The sequence below is a fragment of the Lactuca saligna genome, chromosome 1, assembly GCF_052625555.1.
Source record: "Lactuca saligna cultivar CGN05327 chromosome 1, ASM5262555v1, whole genome shotgun sequence".
NCBI lineage: Eukaryota > Viridiplantae > Streptophyta > Magnoliopsida > Asterales > Asteraceae > Lactuca > Lactuca saligna.
The window spans coordinates 157,038,167-157,058,663 of NC_136417.1; the positions used below are offsets into that span (position 1 = coordinate 157,038,167).

The window sequence follows — 20,497 nt, forward strand, 5'->3', positions numbered from 1 at the left end:
CGCCTCGCGTCCGAAAGCAAACGAGGTTCTGCGTCTTGTAAGACATAAAAACAATAAGCATGGATAGTATTTCGGGTGCGATCATACCAGCACTAATGCACAGGATCCTATCAGAACTCCGCAGTTAAGCGTGCTTTGGCGAGAGTAGTACTAGGATGGGTGACCCCCTGGGAAGTCCTCGTGTTGCACCCTCTTTTTCGTTGCCCGTCTGCGTTTTTTTATGTTTTAGGTGCGTTTTTTTTCTTTCTTGCTATAACCATGCTCGGGCGGCCTCCGGTTCAATGTTGATTGTTTTCTTGTTTCCCGAACCGAGCCGATCCAGCATGTGGGTCCCACGCCTCGCGTCCGAAAGCAAACGAGGTTCTGTGTCTTGTAAGACATAAAAACAATAAGCATGGAGAGTATTTCGGGTGCGATCATATCAACACTAATGCACCGGATCCCATCAGAACACCGCAGTTAAGCGTGCTTGGGCGAGAGTAGTACTAGGATGGGTGACCCCCTGGGAAGTCCTCGTGTTGCACCCCTTTTTCGGTGCCCGTCTGCGTTTTTTTATGTTTTAGGTGCGTTTTTTTTTTCCTTTCTTGCTATATCCATGCTCGGGCGGCCTCCGGTTCAATGTTGGTTGTTTTCGTGTTTCCCGAACCGAGCCGATCCATCACGTGGGTCATACGCCTCGCGTCCGAAAGCAAACGAGGTTCTGCGTCTTGTAAGACATAAAAACAATAAGCATGGATAGTATTCTGGGTGCGATCATACCAACACTAATGCACCGGATCCCATCAGAACTCCGCAGTTAAGCGTGCTTGGGCGAGAGTAGTACTAGGATGGGTGACCCCCTGGGAAGTCCTCGTGTTGCACCCCCTTTTCGGTGCCCGTCTGCGTTTTTTTATGTTTTAGGTGCGTTGTTTTTTCCTTTCTTGTTATATCCATGCTCGGGCGGCCTCCGGTTCAATGTTGGTTGTTTTCTTGTTTCCCGAACCGAGCCGATCCATCACGTGGGTCATACGCCTCGCGTCCGAAAGCAAACGAGGTTCTGCGTCTTGTAAGACATAAAAACAATAAGCATGGATAGTATTTTGGGTGCGATCATACCAACACTAATGCACCGGATCCCATCAGAACTCCGCAGTTAAGCGTGCTTGGGCGAGAGTAGTACTAGGACGGGTGACCCTCAGATAAGTCCTCGTGTTGCACCCCCTTTTTCGTTGCCCGTCTGCGTTTTTTTTATGTTTTAGGTGCGTTTTTTTTTCTTTCTTGCTATATCCATGCTCGGGCGGCCTCCGGTTCAATGTTGATTGTTTTCTTGTTTCCCGAACCGAGCCGATCCATCACGTGGGTCCCACGCCTCGCGTCCGAAAGCAAACGAGGTTCTGCGTCTTGTAAGACATAAAAACAATAAGCATGGATAGTATTTCGGGTGCGATCATACCAGCACTAATGCACCGGATCCCATCAGAACTCCGCAGTTAAGCGTGCTTGGGCGAGAGTAGTATTAGGATGGGTGACCCCCTGGGAAGTCCTCGTGTTGCACCCCCTTTTTCGTTGCCCGTCTGCGTTTTTTTTATGTTTTAGGTGCGTTTTTTTTCTTTCTTGCTATATCCATGCTCGGGCGGCCTCCGGTTCAATGTTGATTGTTTTCTTGTTTCCCGAACCGAGCCGATCCATCACGTGGGTCCCACGCCTCGCGTCCGAAAGCAAACGAGGTTCTGCGTCTTGTAAGACATAAAAACAATAAGCATGGATAGTATTTCGGGTGCGATCATACCAGCACTAATGCACCGGATCCCATCAGAACTCCGGAGTTAAGCGTGCTTGGGCGAGAGTAGTACTAGGATGGGTGACCCCCTGGGAAGTCCTCGTGTTGCACCCCCTTTTTCGTTGCCCGTCTGCGTTTTTTTTATGTTTTAGGTGCGTTTTTTTTTTCTTTCTTGCTATATCCATGCTCGGGCGGCATCCGGTTCAATGTTGATTGTTTTCTTGTTTCTCGAACCGAGCCGATCCATCACGTGGGTCCCACGCCTCGCGTCCGAAAGCAAACGAGGTTCTGCGTCTTGTAAGACATAAAAACAATAAGCATGGATAGTATTTCGGGTGCGATCATACCAGCACTAATGCACAGCATCCTATCAGAACTCCGCAGTTAAGCGTGCTTTGGCGAGAGTAGTACTAGGATGGGTGACCCCCTGGGAAGTCCTCGTGTTGCACCCACTTTTTCGTTGCCCGTCTGCGTTTTTTTATGTTTTAGGTGCGTTTTTTTTCTTTCTTGCTATAACCATGCTCGGGCGGCCTCCGGTTCAATGTTGATTGTTTTCTTGTTTCCCGAACCGAGCCGATCCAGCATGTGGGTCCCACGCCTCGCGTCCGAAAGCAAACGAGGTTCTGTGTCTTGTAAGACATAAAAACAATAAGCATGGAGAGTATTTCGGGTGCGATCATATCAACACTAATGCACCGGATCCCATCAGAACACCGCAGTTAAGCGTGCTTGGGCGAGAGTAGTACTAGGATGGGTGACCCCCTGGGAAGTCCTCGTGTTGCACCCCTTTTCGGTGCCCGTCTGCGTTTTTTTATGTTTTAGGTGCGTTTTTTTTCCTTTCTTGCTATATCCATGCTCGGGCGGCCTCCGGTTCAATGTTGGTTGTTTTCTTGTTTCCCGAACCGAGCCGATCCATCACGTGGGTCATACGCCTCGCGTCCGAAAGCAAACGAGGTTCTGCGTCTTGTAAGACATAAAAACAATAAGCATGGATAGTATTTTGGGTGCGATCATACCAACACTAATGCACCGGATCCCATCAGAACTCCGCAGTTAAGCGTGCTTGGGCGAGAGTAGTACTAGGATGGGTGACCCCCTGGGAAGTCCTCGTGTTGCACCCCCTTTTCGGTGCCCGTCTGCGTTTTTTTATGTTTTAGGTGCGTTGTTTTTTCCTTTCTTGTTATATCCATGCTCGGGCGGCCTCCGGTTCAATGTTGGTTGTTTTCTTGTTTCCCGAACCGAGCCGATCCATCACGTGGGTCATACGCCTCGCGTCCGAAAGCAAACGAGGTTCTGCGTCTTGTAAGACATAAAAACAATAAGCATGGATAGTATTTTGGGTGCGATCATACCAACACTAATGCACCGGATCCCATCAGAACTCCGCAGTTAAGCGTGCTTGGGCGAGAGTAGTACTAGGACGGGTGACCCTCAGATAAGTCCTCGTGTTGCACCCCCTTTTTCGTTGCCCGTCTGCGTTTTTTTATGTTTTAGGTGCGTTTTTTTTTTCTTTCTTGCTATATCCATGCTCGGGCGGCCTCCGGTTTAATGTTGATTGTTTTCTTCTTTCCCGAACCGAGCCGATCCATCACGTGGGTCCCACGCCTCGCGTCCGAAAGCAAACGAGGTTCTGCGTCTTGTAAGACATAAAAACAATAAGCATGGATAGTATTTCGGGTGCGATCATACCAGCACTAATGCACCGGATCCCATCAGAACTCCGCAGTTAAGCGTGCTTGGGCGAGAGTAGTACTAGGATTGGTGACCCCCTGGGAAGTCCTCGTGTTGCACCCCCTTTTTCGTTGCCCGTCTGCGTTTTTTTTTTTTATGTTTTAGGTGCGTTTTTTTTCTTTCTTGCTATATCCATGCTCGGGCGGCCTCCGGTTCAATGTTGATTGTTTTCTTGTTTCCCGAACCGAGCCGATCCATCACGTGGGTCCCACGCCTCGCGTCCGAAAGCAAACGAGGTTCTGCGTCTTGTACGACATAAAAACAATAAGCATGGATAGTATTTCGGGTGCGATCATACCAGCACTAATGCACCGGATCCCATCAGAACTCCGCAGTTAAGCGTGCTTGAGCGAGAGTAGTACTAGGATGGGTGACCCCCTGGGAAGTCCTCGTGTTGCACCCCGTTTTTCGTTGCCCATCTGCGTTTTTTTTATGTTTTAGGTGCGTTTTTTTTTTCTTTCTTGCTATATCCATGCTCGGGCGGCATCCGGTTCAATGTTGATTGTTTTCTTGTTTCCCGAACCGAGCCGATCCATCACGTGGGTCCCACGCCTCGCGTCCGAAAGCAAACGAGGTTCTGCGTCTTGTAAGACATAAAAACAATAAGCATGGATAGTATTTCGGGTGCGATCATACCAGCACTAATGCACCGGATCCCATCAGAACTTCGCAGGTAAGCGTGCTTGGGCGAGAGTAGTACTAGGATGGGTGACCCCCTGGGAAGTCCTCGTGTTGCACCCCCTTTTTCGTTGCCCGTCTGCGTTTTTTTTATGTTTTAGGTGCGTTTTTTTTCTTTCTTGGTATATCCATGCTCGGGCGGCCTCCGGTTCAATGTTGATTGTTTTCTTGTTTCCCGAACCGAGCCGATCCATCACGTGGGTCCCACGCCTCGCGTCCGAAAGCAAACGAGGTTCTGCGTCTTGTAAGACATAAAAACAATAAGCATGGATAGTATTTCGGGTGCGATCATACCAGCACTAATGCACCGGATCCCATCAGAACTCCGCAGTTAAGCGTGCTTGGGCGAGAGTAGTACTAGGATGGGTGACCCCCGGGAAGTCCTCGTGTTGCACCCCCTTTTTCGTTGCCCGTCTGCGTTTTTTTATGTTTTAGGTGCGTTTTTTTTTCTTTCTTGGTATATCCATGCTCGGGCGGCCTCCGGTTCAATGTTGATTGTTTTCTTGTTTCCCGAACCGAGCCGATCCATCACGTGGGTCCCACGCCTCGCGTCCGAAAGCAAACGAGGTTCTGCGTCTTGTAAGACATAAAAACAATAAGCATGGATAGTATTTCGGGTGCAATCATACCAGCACTAATGCACCGGATCCCATCAGAACTCCGCAGTTAAGCGTGCTTGGGCGAGAGTAGTACTAGGATGGGTGACCCCCTCGGAAGTCCTCGTGTTGCACCCCCTTTTTCGTTGCCCGTCTGCGTTTTTTTTATGTTTTAGGTGCGTTTTTTTTTTCTTTCTTGGTATATCCATGCTCGGGCGGCCTCCGGTTCAATGTTGATTGTTTTCTTGTTTCCCGAACCGAGCCGATCCATCACGTGGGTCCCACGCCTCGCGTCCGAAAGCAAACGAGGTTCTGCGTCTTGTAAGACATAAAAACAATAAGCATGGATAGTATTTCGGGTGCGATCATACCAGCACTAATGCACCGGATCCCATCAGAACTCCGCAGTTAAGCGTGCTTGGGCGAGAGTAGTACTAGGATTGGTGACCCCCTGGGAAGTCCTCGTGTTGCACCCCCTTTTTCGTTGCCCGTCTGCGTTTTTTTTTATGTTTTAGGTGCGTTTTTTTTCTTTCTTGCTATATCCATGCTCGGGCGGCCTCCGGTTCAATGTTGATTGTTTTCTTGTTTCCCGAACCGAGCCGATCCATCACGTGGGTCCCACGCCTCGCGTCCGAAAGCAAACGAGGTTCTGCGTCTTGTAAGACATAAAAACAATAAGCATGGATAGTATTTCGGTTGCGATCATACCAGCACTAATGCACCGGATCCCATCAGAACTCCGCAGTTAAGCGTGCTTGGGCGAGAGTAGTACTAGGATGGGTGACCCCCTGGGAAGTCCTCGTGTTGCACCCCCTTTTTCGTTGCCCGTCTGCGTTTTTTTTATGTTTTAGGTGCGTTTTTTTTTCTTTCTTGCTATATCCATGCTCGGGCGGCCTCCGGTTCAATGTTGATTGTTTTCTTCTTTCCCGAACCGAGCCGATCCATCACGTGGGTCCCACGCCTCGCGTCCGAAAGCAAACGAGGTTCTGCGTCTTGTAAGACATAAAAACAATAAGCATGGATAGTATTTCGGGTGCGATCATACCAGCACTAATGCACCGGATCCCATCAGAACTCCGCAGTTAAGCGTGCTTGGGCGAGAGTAGTACTAGGATGGGTGACCCCCTGGGAAGTCCTCGTGTTGCACCCCCTTTTTCGTTGCCCGTCTGCGTTTTTTTTATGTTTTAGGTGCGTTTTTTTTCTTTCTTGCTATATCCATGCTCGGGCGGCCTCCGGTTCAATGTTGATTGTTTTCTTGTTTCCCGAACCGAGCCGATCCATCACGTGGGTCCCACGCCTCGCGTCCGAAAGCAAACGAGGTTCTGCGTCTTGTAAGACATAAAAACAATAAGCATGGATAGTATTTCGGGTGCGATCATACCAGCACTAATGCACCGGATCCCATCAGAACTCCGTAGTTAAGCGTGCTTGGGCGAGAGTAGTACTAGGAGAACTCCGTAGTTAAGCGTGCTTGGGCGAGAGTAGTACTAGGATGGGTGACCCCCTGGGAAGTCCTCGTGTTGCACCCCCTTTTTCGTTGCCCGTCTGCGTTTTTTTTATGTTTTAGGTGCGTTTTTTTTTTTCTTTCTTGCTATATCCATGCTCGGGCGGCATCCGGTTCAATGTTGATTGTTTTCTTGTTTCTCGAACCGAGCCGATCCATCACGTGGGTCCCACGCCTCGCGTCCGAAAGCAAACGAGGTTCTGCGTCTTGTAAGACATAAAAACAATAAGCATGGATAGTATTTCGGGTGCGATCATACCAGCACTAATGCACCAGATCCCATCAGAACTTCGCAGGTAAGCGTGCTTGGGCGAGAGTAGTACTAGGATGGGTGACCCCCTGGGAAGTCCTCGTGTTGCACCCCGTTTTTCGTTGCCCATCTGCGTTTTTTTTATGTTTTAGGTGCGTTTTTTTTTTCTTTCTTGCTATATCCATGCTCGGGCGGCATCCGGTTCAATGTTGATTGTTTTCTTGTTTCCCGAACCGAGCCGATCCATCACGTGGGTCCCACGCCTCGCGTCCGAAAGCAAACGAGGTTCTGCGTCTTGTAAGACATAAAAACAATAAGCATGGATAGTATTTCGGGTGCGATCATACCAGCACTAATGCACCGGATCCCATCAGAACTCCGCAGTTAAGCGTGCTTGGGCGAGAGTAGTACTAGGATGGGTGACCCCCGGGAAGTCCTCGTGTTGCACCCCTTTTTTCGTTGCCCGTCTGCGTTTTTTTATGTTTTAGGTGCGTTTTTTTTTCTTTCTTGGTATATCCATGCTCGGGCGGCCTCCGGTTCAATGTTGATTGTTTTCTTGTTTCCCGAACCGAGCCGATCCATCACGTGGGTCCCACGCCTCGCGTCCGAAAGCAAACGAGGTTCTGCGTCTTGTAAGACATAAAAACAATAAGCATGGATAGTATTTCGGGTGCAATCATACCAGCACTAATGCACCGGATCCCATCAGAACTCCGCAGTTAAGCGTGCTTGGGCGAGAGTAGTACTAGGATGGGTGACCCCCTCGGAAGTCCTCGTGTTGCACCCCCTTTTTCGTTGCCCGTCTGCGTTTTTTTTATGTTTTAGGTGCGTTTTTTTTTTCTTTCTTGGTATATCCATGCTCGGGCGGCCTCCGGTTCAATGTTGATTGTTTTCTTGTTTCCCGAACCGAGCCGATCCATCACGTGGGTCCCACGCCTCGCGTCCGAAAGCAAACGAGGTTCTGCGTCTTGTAAGACATAAAAACAATAAGCATGGATAGTATTTCGGGTGCGATCATACCAGCACTAATGCACCGGATCCCATCAGAACTCCGCAGTTAAGCGTGCTTGGGCGAGAGTAGTACTAGGATTGGTGACCCCCTGGGAAGTCCTCGTGTTGCACCCCCTTTTTCGTTGCCCGTCTGCGTTTTTTTTTATGTTTTAGGTGCGTTTTTTTTCTTTCTTGCTATATCCATGCTCGGGCGGCCTCCGGTTCAATGTTGATTGTTTTCTTGTTTCCCGAACCGAGCCGATCCATCACGTGGGTCCCACGCCTCGCGTCCGAAAGCAAACGAGGTTCTGCGTCTTGTAAGACATAAAAACAATAAGCATGGATAGTATTTCGGTTGCGATCATACCAGCACTAATGCACCGGATCCCATCAGAACTCCGCAGTTAAGCGTGCTTGGGCGAGAGTAGTACTAGGATGGGTGACCCCCTGGGAAGTCCTCGTGTTGCACCCCCTTTTTCGTTGCCCGTCTGCGTTTTTTTTATGTTTTAGGTGCGTTTTTTTTTTCTTTCTTGCTATATCCATGCTCGGGCGGCCTCCGGTTCAATGTTGATTGTTTTCTTCTTTCCCGAACCGAGCCGATCCATCACGTGGGTCCCACGCCTCGCGTCCGAAAGCAAACGAGGTTCTGCGTCTTGTAAGACATAAAAACAATAAGCATGGATAGTATTTCGGGTGCGATCATACCAGCACTAATGCACCGGATCCCATCAGAACTCCGCAGTTAAGCGTGCTTGGGCGAGAGTAGTACTAGGATGGTGACCCCCTGGGAAGTCCTCGTGTTGCACCCCCTTTTTCGTTGCCCGTCTGCGTTTTTTTTATGTTTTAGGTGCGTTTTTTTTCTTTCTTGCTATATCCATGCTCGGGCGGCCTCCGGTTCAATGTTGATTGTTTTCTTGTTTCCCGAACCGAGCCGATCCATCACGTGGGTCCCACGCCTCGCGTCCGAAAGCAAACGAGGTTCTGCGTCTTGTAAGACATAAAAACAATAAGCATGGATAGTATTTCGGGTGCGATCATACCAGCACTAATGCACCGGATCCCATCAGAACTCCGCAGTTAAGCGTGCTTGGGCGAGAGTAGTACTAGGATGGGTGACCCCCTGGGAAGTCCTCGTGTTGCACCCCCTTTTTCGTTGCCCGTCTGCGTTTTTTGTATGTTTTAGGTGCGTTTTTTTTTTCTTTCTTGCTATATCAATGCTCGGGCGGCCTCCGGTTCAATGTTGATTGTTTTCTTGTTTCCCGAACCGAGCCGATCCATCACGTGGGTCCCACACCTTGCGTCCGAAAGCAAACGAGGTTCTGCGTCTTATAAGACATAAAAACAATAAGCATGGATAGTATTTCGGGTGCGATCATACCAGCACTAATGCACCGGATCCCATCAGAACTCCGCAGTTAAGCGTGCTTGGGCGAGAGAAGTACTAGGATGGGTGACCCCCTGGGAAGTCATCGTGTTGCACCCCCTTTTTCGTTGCCCGTCTGCGTTTTTTTATGTTTTAGGTGCGTTTTTTTTTTTTTTTTTCTTTTTTGCTATATCCATGCTCGGGCGGCCACCGGTTCAATGTTGATTGTTTTCTTGTTTCCCGAACCGAGCCGATCCATCACGTGGGTCCCACGCCTCGCGTCCAAAAGCAAACGAGGTTCTGCGTCTTGTAAGACATAAAAACAATAAGCATGGATAGTATTTCGGGTGCGATCATACCAGCACTAATGCACCAGATCCCATCAGAACTCCGCAGTTAAGCGTGCTTGGGCGAGAGTAGTACTAGGATGGGTGACCCCCTCGGAAGTCCTCGTGTTGCACCCCTTTTTCGTTGCCCGTCTGCGTTTTTTTTATGTTTTAGGTGCGTTTTTTTTTCTTTCTTGCTATATCCATGCTCGGGCGGCCTCCGGTTCAATGTTGATTGTTTTCTTGTTTCCCGAACCGAGCCGATCCATCACGTGGGTCCCATGCCTCGCGTCCGAAAGCAAACGAGGTTCTGCGTCTTGTAAGACATAAAAACAATAAGCATGGATAGTATTTCGGGTGCGATCATACCAGCACTAATGCACCGGATCCCATCAGAACTCCGCAATTAAGCGTGCTTGGGCGAGAGTAGTACTAGGATGGGTGACCCCCTGGGAAGTCCTCGTGTTGCACCCCCTTTTTCGTTGCCCGTCTGCGTTTTTTTTATGTTTTAGGTGCGTTTTTTTTCTTTCTTGCTATATCCATGCTCGGGCGGCCTCCGGTTCAATGTTGATTGTTTTCTTGTTTCCCGAACCGAGCCGATCCATCACGTGGGTCCCACGCCTCGCGTCCGAAAGCAAACGAGGTTCTGCGTCTTGTAAGACATAAAAACAATAAGCATGGATAGTATTTCGGGTGCGATCATACCAGCACTAATGTACCGGATCCCATCAGAACTCCGTAGTTAAGCGTGCTTGGGCGAGAGTAGTACTAGGATGGGTGACCCCCTGGGAAGTCCTCGTGTTGCACCCCCTTTTTCGTTGCCCGTCTGCGTTTTTTTTATGTTTTAGGTGCGTTTTTTTTTTCTTTCTTGCTATATCCATGCTCGGGCGGCCTCCGGTTCAATGTTGATTGTTTTCTTGTTTCTCGAACCGAGCCGATCCATCACGTGGGTCCCACGCCTCGCGTCCGAAAGCAAACGAGGTTCTGCGTCTTGTAAGACATAAAAACAATAAGCATGGATAGTATTTCGGGTGCGATCATACCAGCACTAATGCACAGGATCCTATCAGAACTCCGCAGTTAAGCGTGCTTTGGCGAGAGTAGTACTAGGATGGGTGACCCCCTGGGAAGTCCTCGTGTTGCACCTTCTTTTTCGTTGCCCGTCTGCGTTTTTTTTATGTTTTAGGTGCGTTTTTTTTTTCTTTCTTGCTATATCCATGCTCGGGCGGCATCCGGTTCAATGTTGATTGTTTTCTTGTTTCTCGAACCGAGCCGATCCATCACGTGGGTCCCACGCCTCGCGTCCGAAAGCAAACGAGGTTCTGCGTCTTGTAAGACATAAAAACAATAAGCATGGATAGTATTTCGGGTGCGATCATACCAGCACTAATGCACAGGATCCTATCAGAACTCCGCAGTTAAGCGTGCTTTGGCGAGAGTAGTACTAGGATGGGTGACCCCCTGGGAAGTCCTCGTGTTGCACCTTCTTTTTCGTTGCCCGTCTGCGTTTTTTTATGTTTTAGGTGCGTTTTTTTTCTTTCTTGCTATAACCATGCTCGGGCGGCCTCCGGTTCAATGTTGATTGTTTTCTTGTTTCCCGAACCGAGCCGATCCAGCATGTGGGTCCCACGCCTCGCGTCCGAAAGCAAACGAGGTTCTGTGTCTTGTAAGACATAAAAACAATAAGCATGGAGAGTATTTCGGGTGCGATCATATCAACACTAATGCACCGGATCCCATCAGAACACCGCAGTTAAGCGTGCTTGGGCGAGAGTAGTACTAGGATGGGTGACCCCCTGGGAAGTCCTCGTGTTGCACCCCCTTTTCGGTGCCCGTCTGCGTTTTTTTATGTTTTAGGTGCGTTTTTTTTTCCTTTCTTGCTATATCCATGCTCGGGCGGCCTCCGGTTCAATGTTGGTTGTTTTCGTGTTTCCCGAACCGAGCCGATCCATCACGTGGGTCATACGCCTCGCGTCCGAAAGCAAACGAGGTTCTGCGTCTTGTAAGACATAAAAACAATATGCATGGATAGTATTTTGGGTGCGATCATACCAACACTAATGCACCGGATCCCATCAGAACTCCGCAGTTAAGCGTGCTTGGGCGAGAGTAGTACTAGGATGGGTGACCCCCTGGGAAGTCCTCGTGTTGCACCCCCTTTTCGGTGCCCGTCTGCGTTTTTTTATGTTTTAGGTGCGTTGTTTTTTCCTTTCTTGTTATATCCATGCTCGGGCGGCCTCCGGTTCAATGTTGGTTGTTTTCTTGTTTCCCGAACCGAGCCGATCCATCACGTGGGTCATACGCCTCGCGTCCGAAAGCAAACGAGGTTCTGCGTCTTGTAAGACATAAAAACAATAAGCATGGATAGTATTTTGGGTGCGATCATACCAACACTAATGCACCGGATCCCATCAGAACTCCGCAGTTAAGCGTGCTTGGGCGAGAGTAGTACTAGGACGGGTGACCCTCAGATAAGTCCTCGTGTTGCACCCCCTTTTTCGTTGCCCGTCTGCGTTTTTTTTATGTTTTAGGTGCGTTTTTTTTCTTTCTTGCTATATCCATGCTCGGGCGGCCTCCGGTTCAATGTTGATTGTTTTCTTGTTTCCCGAACCGAGCCGATCCATCACGTGGGTCCCACGCCTCGCGTCCGAAAGCAAACGAGGTTCTGCGTCTTGTAAGACATAAAAACAATAAGCATGGATAGTATTTCGGGTGCGATCATACCAGCACTAATGCACCGGATCCCATCAGAACTCCGCAGTTAAGCGTGCTTGGGCGAGAGTAGTACTAGGATGGGTGACCCCCTGGGAAGTCCTCGTGTTGCACCCCCTTTTTCGTTGCCCGTCTGCGTTTTTTTTATGTTTTAGGTGCGTTTTTTTTCTTTCTTGCTATATCCATGCTCGGGCGGCCTCCGGTTCAATGTTGATTGTTTTCTTGTTTCCCGAACCGAGCCGATCCATCACGTGGGTCCCACGCCTCGCGTCCGAAAGCAAACGAGGTTCTGCGTCTTGTAAGACATAAAAACAATAAGCATGGATAGTATTTCGGGTGCGATCATACCAGCACTAATGCACCGGATCCCATCAGAACTCCGGAGTTAAGCGTGCTTGGGCGAGAGTAGTACTAGGATGGGTGACCCCCTGGGAAGTCCTCGTGTTGCACCCCCTTTTTCGTTGCCCGTCTGCGTTTTTTTTATGTTTTAGGTGCGTTTTTTTTTTCTTTCTTGCTATATCCATGCTCGGGCGGCATCCGGTTCAATGTTGATTGTTTTCTTGTTTCTCGAACCGAGCCGATCCATCACGTGGGTCCCACGCCTCGCGTCCGAAAGCAAACGAGGTTCTGCGTCTTGTAAGACATAAAAACAATAAGCATGGATAGTATTTCGGGTGCGATCATACCAGCACTAATGCACAGGATCCTATCAGAACTCCGCAGTTAAGCGTGCTTTGGCGAGAGTAGTACTAGGATGGGTGACCCCCTGGGAAGTCCTCGTGTTGCACCCTCTTTTTCGTTGCCCGTCTGCGTTTTTTTATGTTTTAGGTGCGTTTTTTTTCTTTCTTGCTATAACCATGCTCGGGCGGCCTCCGGTTCAATGTTGATTGTTTTCTTGTTTCCCGAACCGAGCCGATCCAGCATGTGGGTCCCACGCCTCGCGTCCGAAAGCAAACGAGGTTCTGTGTCTTGTAAGACATAAAAACAATAAGCATGGAGAGTATTTCGGGTGCGATCATATCAACACTAATGCACCGGATCCCATCAGAACACCGCAGTTAAGCGTGCTTGGGCGAGAGTAGTACTAGGATGGGTGACCCCCTGGGAAGTCCTCGTGTTGCACCCCTTTTCGGTGCCCGTCTGCGTTTTTTTATGTTTTAGGTGCGTTTTTTTTTTCCTTTCTTGCTATATCCATGCTCGGGCGGCCTCCGGTTCAATGTTGGTTGTTTTCTTGTTTCCCGAACCGAGCCGATCCATCACGTGGGTCATACGCCTCGCGTCCGAAAGCAAACGAGGTTCTGCGTCTTGTAAGACATAAAAACAATAAGCATGGATAGTATTTTGGGTGCGATAATACCAACACTAATGCACCGGATCCCATCAGAACTCCGCAGTTAAGCGTGCTTGGGCGAGAGTAGTACTAGGATGGGTGACCCCCTGGGAAGTCCTCGTGTTGCACCCCCTTTTCGGTGCCCGTCTGCGTTTTTTTATGTTTTAGGTGCGTTGTTTTTTCCTTTCTTGTTATATCCATGCTCGGGCGGCCTCCGGTTCAATGTTGGTTGTTTTCTTGTTTCCCGAACCGAGCCGATCCATCACGTGGGTCATACGCCTCGCGTCCGAAAGCAAACGAGGTTCTGCGTCTTGTAAGACATAAAAACAATAAGCATGGATAGTATTTTGGGTGCGATCATACCAACACTAATGCACCGGATCCCATCAGAACTCCGCAGTTAAGCGTGCTTGGGCGAGAGTAGTACTAGGACGGGTGACCCTCAGATAAGTCCTCGTGTTGCACCCCCTTTTTCGTTGCCCGTCTGCGTTTTTTTATGTTTTAGGTGCGTTTTTTTTTTCTTTCTTGCTATATCCATGCTCGGGCGGCCTCCGGTTCAATGTTGATTGTTTTCTTCTTTCCCGAACCGAGCCGATCCATCACGTGGGTCCCACGCCTCGCGTCCGAAAGCAAACGAGGTTCTGCGTCTTGTAAGACATAAAAACAATAAGCATGGATAGTATTTCGGGTGCGATCATACCAGCACTAATGCACCGGATCCCATCAGAACTCCGCAGTTAAGCGTGCTTGGGCGAGAGTAGTACTAGGATTGGTGACCCCCTGGGAAGTCCTCGTGTTGCACCCCCTTTTTCGTTGCCCGTCTGCGTTTTTTTTTTTTATGTTTTAGGTGCGTTTTTTTTCTTTCTTGCTATATCCATGCTCGGGCGGCCTCCGGTTCAATGTTGATTGTTTTCTTGTTTCCCGAACCGAGCCGATCCATCACGTGGGTCCCACGCCTCGCGTCCGAAAGCAAACGAGGTTCTGCGTCTTGTAAGACATAAAAACAATAAGCATGGATAGTATTTCGGGTGCGATCATACCAGCACTAATGCACCGGATCCCATCAGAACTCCGCAGTTAAGCGTGCTTGAGCGAGAGTAGTACTAGGATGGGTGACCCCCTGGGAAGTCCTCGTGTTGCACCCCGTTTTTCGTTGCCCATCTGCGTTTTTTTTATGTTTTAGGTGCGTTTTTTTTTTCTTTCTTGCTATATCCATGCTCGGGCGGCCTCCGGTTCAATGTTGATTGTTTTCTTGTTTCCCGAACCGAGCCGATCCATCACGTGGGTCCCACGCCTCGCGTCCGAAAGCAAACGAGGTTCTGCGTCTTGTAAGACATAAAAACAATAAGCATGGATAGTATTTCGGGTGCGATCATACCAGCACTAATGCACCGGATCCCATCAGAACTTCGCAGGTAAGCGTGCTTGGGCGAGAGTAGTACTAGGATGGGTGACCCCCTGGGAAGTCCTCGTGTTGCACCCCCTTTTTCGTTGCCCGTCTGCGTTTTTTTTATGTTTTAGGTGCGTTTTTTTTTCTTTCTTGGTATATCCATGCTCGGGCGGCCTCCGGTTCAATGTTGATTGTTTTCTTGTTTCCCGAACCGAGCCGATCCATCACGTGGGTCCCACGCCTCGCGTCCGAAAGCAAACGAGGTTCTGCGTCTTGTAAGACATAAAAACAATAAGCATGGATAGTATTTCGGGTGCGATCATACCAGCACTAATGCACCGGATCCCATCAGAACTCCGCAGTTAAGCGTGCTTGGGCGAGAGTAGTACTAGGATGGGTGACCCCCGGGAAGTCCTCGTGTTGCACCCCCTTTTTCGTTGCCCGTCTGCGTTTTTTTATGTTTTAGGTGCGTTTTTTTTTCTTTCTTGGTATATCCATGCTCGGGCGGCCTCCGGTTCAATGTTGATTGTTTTCTTGTTTCCCGAACCGAGCCGATCCATCACGTGGGTCCCACGCCTCGCGTCCGAAAGCAAACGAGGTTCTGCGTCTTGTAAGACATAAAAACAATAAGCATGGATAGTATTTCGGGTGCAATCATACCAGCACTAATGCACCGGATCCCATCAGAACTCCGCAGTTAAGCGTGCTTGGGCGAGAGTAGTACTAGGATGGGTGACCCCCTCGGAAGTCCTCGTGTTGCACCCCCTTTTTCGTTGCCCGTCTGCGTTTTTTTTATGTTTTAGGTGCGTTTTTTTTTTTCTTTCTTGGTATATCCATGCTCGGGCGGCCTCCGGTTCAATGTTGATTGTTTTCTTGTTTCCCGAACCGAGCCGATCCATCACGTGGGTCCCACGCCTCGCGTCCGAAAGCAAACGAGGTTCTGCGTCTTGTAAGACATAAAAACAATAAGCATGGATAGTATTTCGGGTGCGATCATACCAGCACTAATGCACCGGATCCCATCAGAACTTCGCAGGTAAGCGTGCTTGGGCGAGAGTAGTACTAGGATGGGTGACCCCCTGGGAAGTCCTCGTGTTGCACCCCCTTTTTCGTTGCCCGTCTGCGTTTTTTTTATGTTTTAGGTGCGTTTTTTTTCTTTCTTGGTATATCCATGCTCGGGCGGCCTCCGGTTCAATGTTGATTGTTTTCTTGTTTCCCGAACCGAGCCGATCCATCACGTGGGTCCCACGCCTCGCGTCCGAAAGCAAACGAGGTTCTGCGTCTTGTAAGACATAAAAACAATAAGCATGGATAGTATTTCGGGTGCGATCATACCAGCACTAATGCACCGGATCCCATCAGAACTCCGCAGTTAAGCGTGCTTGGGCGAGAGTAGTACTAGGATGGGTGACCCCCGGGAAGTCCTCGTGTTACACCCCCTTTTTCGTTGCCCGTCTGCGTTTTTTTATGTTTTAGGTGCGTTTTTTTTTCTTTCTTGGTATATCCATGCTCGGGCGGCCTCCGGTTCAATGTTGATTGTTTTCTTGTTTCCCGAACCGAGCCGATCCATCACGTGGGTCCCACGCCTCGCGTCCGAAAGCAAACGAGGTTCTGCGTCTTGTAAGACATAAAAACAATAAGCATGGATAGTATTTCGGGTGCAATCATACCAGCACTAATGCACCGGATCCCATCAGAACTCCGCAGTTAAGCGTGCTTGGGCGAGAGTAGTACTAGGATGGGTGACCCCCTCGGAAGTCCTCGTGTTGCACCCCCTTTTTCGTTGCCCGTCTGCGTTTTTTTTATGTTTTAGGTGCGTTTTTTTTTTCTTTCTTGGTATATCCATGCTCGGGCGGCCTCCGGTTCAATGTTGATTGTTTTCTTGTTTCCCGAACCGAGCCGATCCATCACGTGGGTCCCACGCCTCGCGTCCGAAAGCAAACGAGGTTCTGCGTCTTGTAAGACATAAAAACAATAAGCATGGATAGTATTTCGGGTGCGATCATACCAGCACTAATGCACCGGATCCCATCAGAACTCCGCAGTTAAGCGTGCTTGGGCGAGAGTAGTACTAGGATTGGTGACCCCCTGGGAAGTCCTCGTGTTGCACCCCCTTTTTCGTTGCCCGTCTGCGTTTTTTTTTATGTTTTAGGTGCGTTTTTTTTCTTTCTTGCTATATCCATGCTCGGGCGGCCTCCGGTTCAATGTTGATTGTTTTCTTGTTTCCCGAACCGAGCCGATCCATCACGTGGGTCCCACGCCTCGCGTCCGAAAGCAAACGAGGTTCTGCGTCTTGTAAGACATAAAAACAATAAGCATGGATAGTATTTCGGTTGCGATCATACCAGCACTAATGCACCGGATCCCATCAGAACTCCGCAGTTAAGCGTGCTTGGGCGAGAGTAGTACTAGGATGGGTGACCCCCTGGGAAGTCCTCGTGTTGCACCCCCTTTTTCGTTGCCCGTCTGCGTTTTTTTTATGTTTTAGGTGCGTTTTTTTTTTCTTTCTTGCTATATCCATGCTCGGGCGGCCTCCGGTTCAATGTTGATTGTTTTCTTCTTTCCCGAACCGAGCCGATCCATCACGTGGGTCCCACGCCTCGCGTCCGAAAGCAAACGAGGTTCTGCGTCTTGTAAGACATAAAAACAATAAGCATGGATAGTATTTCGGGTGCGATCATACCAGCACTAATGCACCGGATCCCATCAGAACTCCGCAGTTAAGCGTGCTTGGGCGAGAGTAGTACTAGGATGGTGACCCCCTGGGAAGTCCTCGTGTTGCACCCCCTTTTTCGTTGCCCGTCTGCGTTTTTTTTATGTTTTAGGTGCGTTTTTTTTCTTTCTTGCTATATCCATGCTCGGGCGGCCTCCGGTTCAATGTTGATTGTTTTCTTGTTTCCCGAACCGAGCCGATCCATCACGTGGGTCCCACGCCTCGCGTCCGAAAGCAAACGAGGTTCTGCGTCTTGTAAGACATAAAAACAATAAGCATGGATAGTATTTCGGGTGCGATCATACCAGCACTAATGCACCGGATCCCATCAGAACTCCGCAGTTAAGCGTGCTTGGGCGAGAGTAGTACTAGGATGGGTGACCCCCTGGGAAGTCCTCGTGTTGCACCCCCTTTTTCGTTGCCCGTCTGCGTTTTTTGTATGTTTTAGGTGCGTTTTTTTTTTCTTTCTTGCTATATCAATGCTCGGGCGGCCTCCGGTTCAATGTTGATTGTTTTCTTGTTTCCCGAACCGAGCCGATCCATCACGTGGGTCCCACACCTTGCGTCCGAAAGCAAACGAGGTTCTGCGTCTTATAAGACATAAAAACAATAAGCATGGATAGTATTTTGGGTGCGATCATACCAGCACTAATGCACCGGATCCCATCAGAACTCCGCAGTTAAGCGTGCTTGGGCGAGAGTAGTACTAGGATGGGTGACCCCCTGGGAAGTCATCGTGTTGCACCCCCTTTTTCGTTGCCCGTCTGCGTTTTTTTATGTTTTAGGTGCGTTTTTTTTTTTTTTTCTTTTTTGCTATATCCATGCTCGGGCGGCCACCGGTTCAATGTTGATTGTTTTCTTGTTTCCCGAACCGAGCCGATCCATCACGTGGGTCCCACGCCTCGCGTCCGAAAGCAAACGAGGTTCTGCGTCTTGTAAGACATAAAAACAATAAGCATGGATAGTATTTCGGGTGCGATCATACCAGCACTAATGCACCAGATCCCATCAGAACTCCGCAGTTAAGCGTGCTTGGGCGAGAGTAGTACTAGGATGGGTGACCCCCTGGGAAGTCTTCGTGTTGCACCCCCTTTTTCGTTGCCCATCTGCGTTTTTTTTATGTTTTAGGTGCGTTTTTTTTTTTTCTTGCTATATCCATGCTCGGGCGGCCTCCGGTTCAATGTTGATTGTTTTCTTGTTTCCCGAACCGAGCCGATCCATCACGTGGGTCCCACGCCTCGCGTCCGAAAGCAAACGAGGTTCTGCGTCTTGTAAGACATAAAAACAATAAGCATGGATAGTATTTCGGGTGCGATCATACCAGCACTAATGCACCGGATCCCATCAGAACTCCGCAGTTAAGCGTGCTTGGGCGAGAGTAGTACTAGGATGGGTGACCCCCTGGGAAGTCCTCGTGTTGCACCCCTTTTTCGTTGCCCGTCTGCGTTTTTTTTATGTTTTAGGTGCGTTTTTTTTTCTTTCTTGCTATATCCATGCTCGGGCGGCCTCCGGTTCAATGTTGATTGTTTTCTTGTTTCCCGAACCGAGCCGATCCATCACGTGGGTCCCACGCCTCGCGTCCGAAAGCAAACGAGGTTCTGCGTCTTGTAAGACATAAAAACAATAAGCATGGATAGTATTTCGGGTGCGATCATACCAGCACTAATGCACCAGATCCCATCAGAACTCCGCAGTTAAGCGTGCTTGGGCGAGAGTAGTACTAGGATGGGTGACCCCCTGGGAAGTCCTCGAGTTGCACCCCCTTTTTCGTTGCCCGTCTGCATTTTTTTTATGTTTTAGGTGCGTTTTTTTTTTTCTTTTTTGCTATATCCATGCTCGGGCGGCATCCGGTTCAATGTTGATTGTTTTCTTGTTTCCCGAACCGAGCCGATCCATCACGTGGGTCCCACGCCTCGCGTCCGAAAGCAAACGAGGTTCTGCGTCTTGTAAGACATAAAAACAATAAGCATGTATAGTATTTCGGGTGCGATCATACCAGCACTAATGCACCAGATCCCATCAGAACTCCGCAGTTAAGCGTGCTTGGGCGAGAGTAGTACTAGGATGGGTGACCCCCTGGGAAGTCATCGTGTTGCACCCCCTTTTTCGTTGCCCGTCTGCGTTTTTTTATGTTTTAGGTGCGTTTTTTTTTTTTTTTTCTTTTTTGCTATATCCATGCTCGGGCGGCCACCGGTTCAATGTTGATTGTTTTCTTGTTTCCCGAACCGAGCCGATCCATCACGTGGGTCCCACGCCTCGCGTCCGAAAGCAAACGAGGTTCTGCGTCTTGTAAGACATAAAAACAATAAGCATGGATAGTATTTCGGGTGCGATCATACCAGCACTAATGCACCAGATCCCATCAGAACTCCGCAGTTAAGCGTGCTTGGGCGAGAGTAGTACTAGGATGGGTGACCCCCTGGGAAGTCTTCGTGTTGCACCCCCTTTTTCGTTGCCCGTCTGCGTTGTTTTTATGTTTTAGGTGCGTTTTTTTTTTCTTGCTATATCCATGCTCGGGCGGCCTCCGGTTCAATGTTGATTGTTTTCTTGTTTCCCGAACCGAGCCGATCCATCACGTGGGTCCCACGCCTCGCGTCCGAAAGCAAACGAGGTTCTGCGTCTTGTAAGACATAAAAACAATAAGCATGGATAGTATTTCGGGTGCGATCATACCAGCACTAATGCACCGGATCCCATCAGAACTCCGCAGTTAAGCGTGCTTGGGCGAGAGTAGTACTAGGATGGGTGACCCCTTGGGAAGTCCTCGTGTTGCACCCCTTTTTCGTTGCCCGTCTGCGTTTTTTTTATGTTTTAGGTGCGTTTTTTTTTCTTTCTTGCTATATCCATGCTCGGGCGGCCTCCGGTTCAATGTTGATTGTTTTCTTGTTTCCCGAACCGAGCCGATCCATCACGTGGGTCCCACGCCTCGCGTCCGAAAGCAAACGAGGTTCTGCGTCTTGTAAGACATAAAAACAATAAGCATGGATAGTATTTTGGGTGCGATCATACCAGCACTAATGCACCGGATCCCATCAGAACTCCGCAGTTAAGCGTGCTTGGGCGAGAGTAGTACTAGGATGGGTGACCCCCTGGGAAGTCCTCGAGTTGCACCCCCTTTTTCGTTGCCCGTCTGCATTTTTTTTATGTTTTAGGTG

The 20,497-nt window shown here is 49.3% G+C and overlaps 60 non-coding genes and 1 pseudogene across 60 annotated transcripts; all 61 read left to right on the top strand.

Moving 5' to 3' along the window:
* Positions 1-73: 73 nt before the first annotated feature.
* On the top strand, positions 74-192 carry LOC145027229 (5S ribosomal RNA). The gene has a single exon (XR_013675161.1). It is a non-coding gene; the product is annotated as a 5S ribosomal RNA (ribosomal RNA).
* Positions 193-408: 216 nt separating this feature from the next.
* LOC145027194 (5S ribosomal RNA) lies at positions 409-527 on the top strand. The gene has a single exon (XR_013675127.1). It is a non-coding gene; the product is annotated as a 5S ribosomal RNA (ribosomal RNA).
* A 218-nt stretch (positions 528-745) lies between these two features.
* Positions 746-864, top strand: LOC145026167 (5S ribosomal RNA). Its single transcript, XR_013674156.1, has one exon. It is a non-coding gene; the product is annotated as a 5S ribosomal RNA (ribosomal RNA).
* Positions 865-1,081: 217 nt separating this feature from the next.
* On the top strand, positions 1,082-1,200 carry LOC145027401 (5S ribosomal RNA). Its single transcript, XR_013675321.1, has one exon. It is a non-coding gene; the product is annotated as a 5S ribosomal RNA (ribosomal RNA).
* Positions 1,201-1,418: 218 nt separating this feature from the next.
* Positions 1,419-1,537, top strand: LOC145025723 (5S ribosomal RNA). Its single transcript, XR_013673724.1, has one exon. It is a non-coding gene; the product is annotated as a 5S ribosomal RNA (ribosomal RNA).
* Positions 1,538-1,754: 217 nt separating this feature from the next.
* On the top strand, positions 1,755-1,873 carry LOC145022867 (5S ribosomal RNA). Its single transcript, XR_013670980.1, has one exon. It is a non-coding gene; the product is annotated as a 5S ribosomal RNA (ribosomal RNA).
* A 219-nt stretch (positions 1,874-2,092) lies between these two features.
* On the top strand, positions 2,093-2,211 carry LOC145027554 (5S ribosomal RNA). The gene has a single exon (XR_013675467.1). It is a non-coding gene; the product is annotated as a 5S ribosomal RNA (ribosomal RNA).
* A 216-nt stretch (positions 2,212-2,427) lies between these two features.
* On the top strand, positions 2,428-2,546 carry LOC145027195 (5S ribosomal RNA). Its single transcript, XR_013675128.1, has one exon. It is a non-coding gene; the product is annotated as a 5S ribosomal RNA (ribosomal RNA).
* A 215-nt stretch (positions 2,547-2,761) lies between these two features.
* Positions 2,762-2,880, top strand: LOC145026168 (5S ribosomal RNA). Its single transcript, XR_013674157.1, has one exon. It is a non-coding gene; the product is annotated as a 5S ribosomal RNA (ribosomal RNA).
* Positions 2,881-3,097: 217 nt separating this feature from the next.
* Positions 3,098-3,216, top strand: LOC145027402 (5S ribosomal RNA). Its single transcript, XR_013675322.1, has one exon. It is a non-coding gene; the product is annotated as a 5S ribosomal RNA (ribosomal RNA).
* Positions 3,217-3,434: 218 nt separating this feature from the next.
* Positions 3,435-3,553, top strand: LOC145026520 (5S ribosomal RNA). Its single transcript, XR_013674489.1, has one exon. It is a non-coding gene; the product is annotated as a 5S ribosomal RNA (ribosomal RNA).
* A 221-nt stretch (positions 3,554-3,774) lies between these two features.
* Positions 3,775-3,893, top strand: LOC145026200 (5S ribosomal RNA). Its single transcript, XR_013674187.1, has one exon. It is a non-coding gene; the product is annotated as a 5S ribosomal RNA (ribosomal RNA).
* A 219-nt stretch (positions 3,894-4,112) lies between these two features.
* Positions 4,113-4,231, top strand: LOC145026649 (5S ribosomal RNA). The gene has a single exon (XR_013674610.1). It is a non-coding gene; the product is annotated as a 5S ribosomal RNA (ribosomal RNA).
* Positions 4,232-4,448: 217 nt separating this feature from the next.
* LOC145026592 (5S ribosomal RNA) lies at positions 4,449-4,566 on the top strand. The gene has a single exon (XR_013674556.1). It is a non-coding gene; the product is annotated as a 5S ribosomal RNA (ribosomal RNA).
* A 217-nt stretch (positions 4,567-4,783) lies between these two features.
* LOC145025830 (5S ribosomal RNA) lies at positions 4,784-4,902 on the top strand. The gene has a single exon (XR_013673825.1). It is a non-coding gene; the product is annotated as a 5S ribosomal RNA (ribosomal RNA).
* Positions 4,903-5,121: 219 nt separating this feature from the next.
* Positions 5,122-5,240, top strand: LOC145026521 (5S ribosomal RNA). Its single transcript, XR_013674490.1, has one exon. It is a non-coding gene; the product is annotated as a 5S ribosomal RNA (ribosomal RNA).
* A 218-nt stretch (positions 5,241-5,458) lies between these two features.
* LOC145025591 (5S ribosomal RNA) lies at positions 5,459-5,577 on the top strand. Its single transcript, XR_013673601.1, has one exon. It is a non-coding gene; the product is annotated as a 5S ribosomal RNA (ribosomal RNA).
* Positions 5,578-5,795: 218 nt separating this feature from the next.
* On the top strand, positions 5,796-5,914 carry LOC145027281 (5S ribosomal RNA). Its single transcript, XR_013675209.1, has one exon. It is a non-coding gene; the product is annotated as a 5S ribosomal RNA (ribosomal RNA).
* Positions 5,915-6,131: 217 nt separating this feature from the next.
* On the top strand, positions 6,132-6,293 carry LOC145027192 (5S ribosomal RNA; annotated as a pseudogene).
* A 220-nt stretch (positions 6,294-6,513) lies between these two features.
* On the top strand, positions 6,514-6,632 carry LOC145026960 (5S ribosomal RNA). The gene has a single exon (XR_013674909.1). It is a non-coding gene; the product is annotated as a 5S ribosomal RNA (ribosomal RNA).
* A 219-nt stretch (positions 6,633-6,851) lies between these two features.
* Positions 6,852-6,969, top strand: LOC145026593 (5S ribosomal RNA). Its single transcript, XR_013674557.1, has one exon. It is a non-coding gene; the product is annotated as a 5S ribosomal RNA (ribosomal RNA).
* A 217-nt stretch (positions 6,970-7,186) lies between these two features.
* LOC145025831 (5S ribosomal RNA) lies at positions 7,187-7,305 on the top strand. The gene has a single exon (XR_013673826.1). It is a non-coding gene; the product is annotated as a 5S ribosomal RNA (ribosomal RNA).
* Positions 7,306-7,524: 219 nt separating this feature from the next.
* LOC145026522 (5S ribosomal RNA) lies at positions 7,525-7,643 on the top strand. Its single transcript, XR_013674491.1, has one exon. It is a non-coding gene; the product is annotated as a 5S ribosomal RNA (ribosomal RNA).
* Positions 7,644-7,861: 218 nt separating this feature from the next.
* On the top strand, positions 7,862-7,980 carry LOC145025592 (5S ribosomal RNA). Its single transcript, XR_013673602.1, has one exon. It is a non-coding gene; the product is annotated as a 5S ribosomal RNA (ribosomal RNA).
* A 219-nt stretch (positions 7,981-8,199) lies between these two features.
* Positions 8,200-8,317, top strand: LOC145026684 (5S ribosomal RNA). The gene has a single exon (XR_013674643.1). It is a non-coding gene; the product is annotated as a 5S ribosomal RNA (ribosomal RNA).
* Positions 8,318-8,534: 217 nt separating this feature from the next.
* On the top strand, positions 8,535-8,653 carry LOC145027293 (5S ribosomal RNA). The gene has a single exon (XR_013675221.1). It is a non-coding gene; the product is annotated as a 5S ribosomal RNA (ribosomal RNA).
* A 219-nt stretch (positions 8,654-8,872) lies between these two features.
* Positions 8,873-8,991, top strand: LOC145026653 (5S ribosomal RNA). The gene has a single exon (XR_013674614.1). It is a non-coding gene; the product is annotated as a 5S ribosomal RNA (ribosomal RNA).
* A 225-nt stretch (positions 8,992-9,216) lies between these two features.
* LOC145026608 (5S ribosomal RNA) lies at positions 9,217-9,335 on the top strand. The gene has a single exon (XR_013674571.1). It is a non-coding gene; the product is annotated as a 5S ribosomal RNA (ribosomal RNA).
* Positions 9,336-9,552: 217 nt separating this feature from the next.
* Positions 9,553-9,671, top strand: LOC145026082 (5S ribosomal RNA). The gene has a single exon (XR_013674076.1). It is a non-coding gene; the product is annotated as a 5S ribosomal RNA (ribosomal RNA).
* A 217-nt stretch (positions 9,672-9,888) lies between these two features.
* On the top strand, positions 9,889-10,007 carry LOC145025457 (5S ribosomal RNA). The gene has a single exon (XR_013673471.1). It is a non-coding gene; the product is annotated as a 5S ribosomal RNA (ribosomal RNA).
* Positions 10,008-10,226: 219 nt separating this feature from the next.
* On the top strand, positions 10,227-10,345 carry LOC145027336 (5S ribosomal RNA). The gene has a single exon (XR_013675261.1). It is a non-coding gene; the product is annotated as a 5S ribosomal RNA (ribosomal RNA).
* A 219-nt stretch (positions 10,346-10,564) lies between these two features.
* Positions 10,565-10,683, top strand: LOC145027337 (5S ribosomal RNA). The gene has a single exon (XR_013675262.1). It is a non-coding gene; the product is annotated as a 5S ribosomal RNA (ribosomal RNA).
* A 216-nt stretch (positions 10,684-10,899) lies between these two features.
* On the top strand, positions 10,900-11,018 carry LOC145027196 (5S ribosomal RNA). The gene has a single exon (XR_013675129.1). It is a non-coding gene; the product is annotated as a 5S ribosomal RNA (ribosomal RNA).
* Positions 11,019-11,235: 217 nt separating this feature from the next.
* LOC145026170 (5S ribosomal RNA) lies at positions 11,236-11,354 on the top strand. The gene has a single exon (XR_013674159.1). It is a non-coding gene; the product is annotated as a 5S ribosomal RNA (ribosomal RNA).
* A 217-nt stretch (positions 11,355-11,571) lies between these two features.
* On the top strand, positions 11,572-11,690 carry LOC145027403 (5S ribosomal RNA). The gene has a single exon (XR_013675323.1). It is a non-coding gene; the product is annotated as a 5S ribosomal RNA (ribosomal RNA).
* A 217-nt stretch (positions 11,691-11,907) lies between these two features.
* Positions 11,908-12,026, top strand: LOC145027305 (5S ribosomal RNA). The gene has a single exon (XR_013675232.1). It is a non-coding gene; the product is annotated as a 5S ribosomal RNA (ribosomal RNA).
* A 217-nt stretch (positions 12,027-12,243) lies between these two features.
* LOC145022878 (5S ribosomal RNA) lies at positions 12,244-12,362 on the top strand. Its single transcript, XR_013670990.1, has one exon. It is a non-coding gene; the product is annotated as a 5S ribosomal RNA (ribosomal RNA).
* A 219-nt stretch (positions 12,363-12,581) lies between these two features.
* On the top strand, positions 12,582-12,700 carry LOC145027230 (5S ribosomal RNA). The gene has a single exon (XR_013675162.1). It is a non-coding gene; the product is annotated as a 5S ribosomal RNA (ribosomal RNA).
* A 216-nt stretch (positions 12,701-12,916) lies between these two features.
* Positions 12,917-13,035, top strand: LOC145027197 (5S ribosomal RNA). Its single transcript, XR_013675130.1, has one exon. It is a non-coding gene; the product is annotated as a 5S ribosomal RNA (ribosomal RNA).
* A 217-nt stretch (positions 13,036-13,252) lies between these two features.
* On the top strand, positions 13,253-13,371 carry LOC145026697 (5S ribosomal RNA). Its single transcript, XR_013674656.1, has one exon. It is a non-coding gene; the product is annotated as a 5S ribosomal RNA (ribosomal RNA).
* Positions 13,372-13,588: 217 nt separating this feature from the next.
* LOC145027404 (5S ribosomal RNA) lies at positions 13,589-13,707 on the top strand. The gene has a single exon (XR_013675324.1). It is a non-coding gene; the product is annotated as a 5S ribosomal RNA (ribosomal RNA).
* A 218-nt stretch (positions 13,708-13,925) lies between these two features.
* LOC145026523 (5S ribosomal RNA) lies at positions 13,926-14,044 on the top strand. Its single transcript, XR_013674492.1, has one exon. It is a non-coding gene; the product is annotated as a 5S ribosomal RNA (ribosomal RNA).
* Positions 14,045-14,265: 221 nt separating this feature from the next.
* Positions 14,266-14,384, top strand: LOC145026201 (5S ribosomal RNA). The gene has a single exon (XR_013674188.1). It is a non-coding gene; the product is annotated as a 5S ribosomal RNA (ribosomal RNA).
* A 219-nt stretch (positions 14,385-14,603) lies between these two features.
* Positions 14,604-14,722, top strand: LOC145026650 (5S ribosomal RNA). Its single transcript, XR_013674611.1, has one exon. It is a non-coding gene; the product is annotated as a 5S ribosomal RNA (ribosomal RNA).
* Positions 14,723-14,940: 218 nt separating this feature from the next.
* On the top strand, positions 14,941-15,058 carry LOC145026594 (5S ribosomal RNA). The gene has a single exon (XR_013674558.1). It is a non-coding gene; the product is annotated as a 5S ribosomal RNA (ribosomal RNA).
* Positions 15,059-15,275: 217 nt separating this feature from the next.
* LOC145025833 (5S ribosomal RNA) lies at positions 15,276-15,394 on the top strand. The gene has a single exon (XR_013673827.1). It is a non-coding gene; the product is annotated as a 5S ribosomal RNA (ribosomal RNA).
* Positions 15,395-15,614: 220 nt separating this feature from the next.
* Positions 15,615-15,733, top strand: LOC145026651 (5S ribosomal RNA). Its single transcript, XR_013674612.1, has one exon. It is a non-coding gene; the product is annotated as a 5S ribosomal RNA (ribosomal RNA).
* Positions 15,734-15,950: 217 nt separating this feature from the next.
* On the top strand, positions 15,951-16,068 carry LOC145026979 (5S ribosomal RNA). The gene has a single exon (XR_013674927.1). It is a non-coding gene; the product is annotated as a 5S ribosomal RNA (ribosomal RNA).
* A 217-nt stretch (positions 16,069-16,285) lies between these two features.
* On the top strand, positions 16,286-16,404 carry LOC145025834 (5S ribosomal RNA). Its single transcript, XR_013673828.1, has one exon. It is a non-coding gene; the product is annotated as a 5S ribosomal RNA (ribosomal RNA).
* Positions 16,405-16,623: 219 nt separating this feature from the next.
* On the top strand, positions 16,624-16,742 carry LOC145026524 (5S ribosomal RNA). The gene has a single exon (XR_013674493.1). It is a non-coding gene; the product is annotated as a 5S ribosomal RNA (ribosomal RNA).
* A 218-nt stretch (positions 16,743-16,960) lies between these two features.
* LOC145025593 (5S ribosomal RNA) lies at positions 16,961-17,079 on the top strand. Its single transcript, XR_013673603.1, has one exon. It is a non-coding gene; the product is annotated as a 5S ribosomal RNA (ribosomal RNA).
* Positions 17,080-17,298: 219 nt separating this feature from the next.
* LOC145026685 (5S ribosomal RNA) lies at positions 17,299-17,416 on the top strand. Its single transcript, XR_013674644.1, has one exon. It is a non-coding gene; the product is annotated as a 5S ribosomal RNA (ribosomal RNA).
* Positions 17,417-17,633: 217 nt separating this feature from the next.
* LOC145027317 (5S ribosomal RNA) lies at positions 17,634-17,752 on the top strand. Its single transcript, XR_013675243.1, has one exon. It is a non-coding gene; the product is annotated as a 5S ribosomal RNA (ribosomal RNA).
* Positions 17,753-17,971: 219 nt separating this feature from the next.
* LOC145026393 (5S ribosomal RNA) lies at positions 17,972-18,090 on the top strand. Its single transcript, XR_013674368.1, has one exon. It is a non-coding gene; the product is annotated as a 5S ribosomal RNA (ribosomal RNA).
* Positions 18,091-18,313: 223 nt separating this feature from the next.
* LOC145026497 (5S ribosomal RNA) lies at positions 18,314-18,432 on the top strand. Its single transcript, XR_013674468.1, has one exon. It is a non-coding gene; the product is annotated as a 5S ribosomal RNA (ribosomal RNA).
* A 217-nt stretch (positions 18,433-18,649) lies between these two features.
* On the top strand, positions 18,650-18,768 carry LOC145027329 (5S ribosomal RNA). Its single transcript, XR_013675254.1, has one exon. It is a non-coding gene; the product is annotated as a 5S ribosomal RNA (ribosomal RNA).
* A 217-nt stretch (positions 18,769-18,985) lies between these two features.
* On the top strand, positions 18,986-19,104 carry LOC145026504 (5S ribosomal RNA). Its single transcript, XR_013674474.1, has one exon. It is a non-coding gene; the product is annotated as a 5S ribosomal RNA (ribosomal RNA).
* A 220-nt stretch (positions 19,105-19,324) lies between these two features.
* Positions 19,325-19,443, top strand: LOC145026875 (5S ribosomal RNA). The gene has a single exon (XR_013674827.1). It is a non-coding gene; the product is annotated as a 5S ribosomal RNA (ribosomal RNA).
* A 224-nt stretch (positions 19,444-19,667) lies between these two features.
* On the top strand, positions 19,668-19,786 carry LOC145026498 (5S ribosomal RNA). Its single transcript, XR_013674469.1, has one exon. It is a non-coding gene; the product is annotated as a 5S ribosomal RNA (ribosomal RNA).
* A 215-nt stretch (positions 19,787-20,001) lies between these two features.
* On the top strand, positions 20,002-20,120 carry LOC145022215 (5S ribosomal RNA). The gene has a single exon (XR_013670351.1). It is a non-coding gene; the product is annotated as a 5S ribosomal RNA (ribosomal RNA).
* Positions 20,121-20,337: 217 nt separating this feature from the next.
* LOC145025648 (5S ribosomal RNA) lies at positions 20,338-20,456 on the top strand. Its single transcript, XR_013673654.1, has one exon. It is a non-coding gene; the product is annotated as a 5S ribosomal RNA (ribosomal RNA).
* The last annotated feature ends 41 nt before the right edge of the window (positions 20,457-20,497 follow it).